Here is a 6,000-nt window from a genome sequence, read left to right on the forward strand (position 1 = left end):
TAATCTGTGCTGCCCCACCTAAAAAGTGCTTTGAAATGGGGCAGACAGAGATCAATGCCCACTGGCATTGCAGGAGATGCACAAACACAAATATTGACCACTAGGTTGTTAAAATTTATGTTAGACACCAATTGAGATGAGAGCCTACTTTTTTTACCTGAGGACATTAAAAAAGTGGAAAGTGGAAAGTGAAGTTATAGGTAATCATGCAGGCACTCTTTCTGGAACAAGCACAAAGAAACTTAGCTTTGAGGTGCACACTAATGCTCAGGACAGCATTAGTCACTCTGTGTGGCAGAAGAAGCCATGGAGGATGGGACATGGCTTATTGGAAGACCACAAGCTTTGCAAGCAGATGGTCCAAGGTCCAATCCCTGGTATCTCCATTTAAAAGTATCAGGCAGAAAGCATATCAAAAACTTCTGAGGGAAACCCTGGAGAGCTTCTATAGGTCAAACTAGACAATACTGGGCTTGATTGACAAATGATTTGATCAGGCATAAAAGCAGCTTCATATGAAGCACTGATATCTGACCTGAAATTTGGAGGCCTGGGTCTGGCTTCTTTTATAGATTATAACCACATAAAATTTTAAGGGAGAACGAGGAACAATTTCATTACAATTTATCCTGTGTTGCAGGCATATCACACTATTATCAGTCTCCTGAATTTAAAGCAGCTCAATTCTTGCCAGCTTAGTACACATTTAGATGCAAGATATCGTAAAGTTGTATGGTTGTACTACTAAGTATAGCAGCTAATGTGCTATTGCTTCTCATTCACCATGAAGCTTCCATAAGTGGAGGGAAAGAGGTGTTATTTCAGAGGGAAATATGACCCAGTATTTAAAATAGCTAGAGGAGTTTTGAGTGCATGTACCATTTGTTTAAATGGGCTTGGAGTTGTTACAAAATAAATGTCTTGTTTCCCACCAGTTCCATTTTAATCATATATATTTCTTCATTGAGTTTTATTTTAGGCATTATTATAAATTTTTATATTTGAGAGTACTGATACAAATCTTTATTAAAAGCACATATTTTGTCTGTGTAATACCAGGTAGAGTTCTATAAAGCAATCTAGACGTGCACTTTAGACATAAGGAAAGACAAATGCTAATACGACATAGCTCTGCCTGTTACAGCACTGATAAGTAATCATTTTAAGGAATATTCTTTAGGGTTAAGAAATATTTAGATTAAAAATATTTTGGGGGTAATAAATTCTCTAACCTTAAAAATAAAAATTGTATTTTTACTTCATGATATTTTCTACTAGATGAAAGAACTGTTTGTTATTATCATTCAGCCCAGCTTAAATTGTAACTGCAAGAAAGTGACATAGTCAGTAAGACTAAGAGCACAACATAAACCCTCCACATGTAATTCCAATTCTCAGTTGGGGTAGAATTTGCTTCAATGCATTGATAGCTCTCCAAAATTTGCTTCATAGTAATTCTTACAATAATCTTGTAACTCAATGCAGAATATGTACTAACAGAGGTTAGTTTGATAAGAGAACATTGAGTTAATGGTGTTTTGTTTGCTTTCAAAACAGCTCTGAAATCTATTTTGCAAATTAACTTATATGGAAATACAAAGATGTGCATACAGGTTTTGGGATGTGTCTATTGTACGGGAGCTTCTTCTTTTTGCAGAGGTTACAGAATGGTGCCTCCTTGCAAAACATACATTGCACAGTGGTCTCGTAACCATTATCAGTTTGGAATATTTGTGCAAACAGATGAGACTGAGGGAAATAGTTGGGTTAAAGGCCATGAAATGCTGGCTCATGCTGTATTCTTGATATGCTTTGATATTTATTGCACTTCTTCACTTTCATCTCCATGAAATATGCAAGAGCCATTCCTTAAGTTAGCAAACGTCAACCTATAACAGGACAGTATCAATGGATGAAATGACCTGCGTAAATTTTGACATTCTATGGATATTTAATTGTGAGCCACATGAAAAGAAACTGTGCCATAAGCTTTTAACATGGAGTTTAAACATTATATACAGTAGCTTATGTGATAGTGAGCCAAGCTTCCTTAAAAGGTGAGAGCAAAAAAAAAATGGTTATACTAGTGTGTTAATGACTTGTCTGTGATTTTTAAACATATCATCCTGTGAGTTCTGTCTAGACAGCAGCAAATACCAATTTGTGTCTAGAAGTATTTCTTTTCAGTAAAATCCAATGAAAAGTGTCATGCATGAGTTTAATTAAACTCCTTTTCTTTCTTGTATTCCTATATTCAGCACTACAGCTAACATGCTCTGCTGACAGAGGTATTAAGTTGTGTGCTGCCTATGGTGTTCATGTAACTGTATATATTTTGTTCTAAAACAAGAATAAAAGCTACCATTTTTCAAGACTCTGCTCTGTTAACACAATTTAAGCACTGACTATTGAGTGTCAAATCGCTAATATTTAGAAAACAATCTGGGCTCAGGGAAAGGAATGCTTTTTCTGGTGGAAATACAGGAGCAAACATGAGAGGAAACGATAAACAAAAATCCTGTGAACTTCCTCCTTCAAGAGCAGCTAATATGGTAATTCCCACGATGAGCAACACTCAGTACCCAATACCCAAGTGCCTTCTTAAGTTCAGGGGCTTCACTACAGAGTGGGAGATGCTTCTAAGGAAATATTAAAAAATAATGTATGCATGTCATCTGGGTGCCATGAGGTGAATAGTTTGTCTACAAAAGCAATAGTCCATGCACATCAGCTTGTCTAAGCAGTTATCCTGAAAGAAGATGCATGGGCTGAAATCCCCCAAATACCAGTACCTTTTAAACTTTAAGTAAGTTTAACTCTGGATTCAGTCTCCAGCAACAACAAGGAAAAAATTTGATTCACTTCACTCTTTGTCTATCAAATTAGTACTTTCCAAAACAATGTAAGAACTGAAAAACAGCCATTTTTCGAAATGTGCACTTATCCAAATTTTGCAACAGGGTACTCCAGCCTCTGTTTACAAAAATGCATATATTAGGGGGAAAGTGTGCATAAAAGCACATACATTCATGAACATAATATAAACACATTATATAGAATCATAGAATTGTAGATTTGAAAGGGATTCTGGGGATTCATCTAGTCCAGCCCACTCCAATGCAGTTGCCCCATATAGGGACTGAACCTGCAATTCATAGTAATAATAATAATAATAATTTTATTATTTATACCCCGCCCATCTGGTTGGGTTTCCCCAGCCACTCTGGGCAGCTTACAGCATATAAAAATTTTTTTAGATGTTTTCACTGATTGAAAAAGTAGAAAAATATGCAGTTTTATTATTGTATGGGATAAGCAGAAGTTGTGAAGAATAGAAATGATGATTTCATGTAGCAGTTATTATGTGGACACAATGGAATCAGCGTGTGAACATTGAAAACCTCAACATTTTCACTTAGAGGTTGAACATGTAAGCACAGTGCACTCAATGGGACATTGTCTCAGGTAAGTGAGTACAGAATTACAGCATGAGATAATGAAATTTAGATAAAAGAGAAACTAAAGTGATCAGTTTAAAAAGATTTTCATGTGTGCGGTTCTTTTTAGTCAGTGCTTTTGTCTGGGGTGAAGTAGGGGGACGCATACCCCTAAACATTTTGTGAATCTCTGTACTTTTGTCCATCTAAAATATAAAATGGTGGTTTTCTTGAGTCAAAATGAGAGTACCCCTAAACATTTGGGGGGGGGGGAGCACTGTTTTTAGTATATAAATAGATTGATGAATTAGCCACAGCTTACATTCCAGATAACAACTTTGTTGAAACAGATTGGGGGAAATGCTCACGAAATAGTAAACATCAAACTTCCCTGCAAACTTTGTGTAAACAAATCAGGATGAATAGTCAATAAAACAGGTTGTTTGAAAGCAGCCCAAACTTTATTATGATGAAACTTTTCCATATGACCTGATCCTTTTATGGTGGTAGCAAAATACTCTCCCTTCTTTTCCTAGTAGTACTTCCCCCCTGTGCATCTCTTGGCAGTTCTTGGGGTACATGACATTATCAAAATCAGGACATGCCCCCCCCCCAGTTACTTTTAGATGAAGACAATTATGTTTGGAGATCCAATCACAGATTTTTCCACATAAGACGTTATTTGGCTTTCTGTCACACAGTCTGTAACCTTGGAATTGTATAGGCATATACATTTGCAATTGTTTAATTGCCACATTTTCCGAATCATTTACAACACCATTTACCTTGGCGCATTTACATGCCTGAAAATTGGGAAGAAATCAGCTAGGATCAGTGTCATAAATTAGTATAAATATGCACCGAAGACTGAAGTAAGTGTAGACTTATTTTTTATAAATGGACATTAAAAAGCACACAAAAGTTTCTTTAAGCAGTTTACTTGGACCTTTTTCATGCATTCTCCGACTGGGTTATTGGGTGGCCTACGTCAGCAGAAAATAGAAATTATAAGCTATTAAGACCAACAACACTGGACATGCCATCTCTTCTCCATGTGAATCGCTTCCAAATATGCCATGTGTATTCATTATGTGGTTTTATTTCACAGCTTATCACTTCCTGAGAATGCCACCTAATGCTACTCTGTTCACAAGCACAGTCTACTTATTAGTATCACGGCAAGCCTGCCACCAGATGGCTCTCTTTCCCTATCCGTTAGAGAGTATAATGCATAAGGTTACTGAGCTTCATTCCTATTGTCAAATAAACCATAGTTGAAAGGTGCCGTGTTACTAATTAGGAACCCTGATCAGGCACCAGGAGAATGTGCACGCTAGAGGAAATTGTGTGCCTAATTAGGCTGCTTTTATTTCACTATAGCAGCGGTGCTGACAACGAGATAAAACACTTTAGCAAAGTCCATGCCTACTTCACGTTCGTATCTCTCCTTTGCATCCCACTCAGCTGTATAGCCAATGGCTGAATGGTGCAGCTTCAATATGGGTGCCTCTTCTAATTAAGGCTGTGTGCGTACTTCTGTTTACTCTGCATCTAGGGCACTCCCACAGGAAGCAGTATGCACAGATGTTAGCCAAAATCCATATCTGCCCTAGGAAGGTGCTGCAAGTCAAGTGTAGGCAATACTGAGCTAGCTCACAGGTGGGAAATGTTTGTTCTTCCAGATGTTGCTGAACTAAACTCGTAACTTCATCTTTGGACATTGGCCATGCATGCTAGGTGTGATGAGAGTCAACATCTGGAGGGCCAAAGGTTCCCCACCCCTGAGCTAGGGAGATCAATGATCTGGCTCAGCTTCCTATGGACTATGTCTTCAGATCTAGTTTCAGCAGTGAAACAGTTTTGGTTGCCCTGACCTTTATTGAAAGAGAGAGGGGTGAAAAACAACTCCTTGATCTCTCAGTGGCTTTGGATACTACCAACAGTGGCATCCTCTCGGAGTGGGTCTGTGGGTTGGGAATTGGCGGCACAGTTTTACGGAAGCTGTAGGGCTTTGCCTACACAAAGCCAACATCTGCTGGCCCAAGCCTTAAGATCTGAGGGAGATCTTCTCATGGGCCCACCAGCCAGCATAGCACACTAGGTGCCGATGCAAGACAGGGCCTTCTTGGTAGTGGCACACTGCCTGTGGAATTATCTGCTAGAGGATTAATCCTGCCTTCTGCAGCTGCATCTTTACCTGCTTGCCAGCTAATGTCCCATATGATGTCAGATGTGGAACAGCTGAACATGGTTTCAGGAAAAGGGTTTCATGGGCCAAGTGAAGAAGCCTGCCAGGTCAAGTTTGGCCTAAAGACCAGAGGTTCCCCACTCCTGATTCAAAACGTATTTTTAACTCATACACTGTTGCCCAAATGCTGGGTTCATCAGAGATGTGAAAAGATCACAGAGGCACATGTGCACTCCAATACTGCTGATTTTCTGACCTCAGGGTATGTCACACAATCCCTGCACCAGGACAAATTAATTAACAGTAAAGTTAGCTATATACTGGCCTTCCATTTATATGCATATGTATAAAATAGCCTTTGCCAAGCTGGTGCCC

The sequence above is a fragment of the Podarcis gaigeae genome (genome assembly GCF_964106915.1).
Source record: "Podarcis gaigeae genome assembly, chromosome: 9".
Classification (NCBI taxonomy): domain Eukaryota; kingdom Metazoa; phylum Chordata; class Lepidosauria; order Squamata; family Lacertidae; genus Podarcis; species Podarcis gaigeae.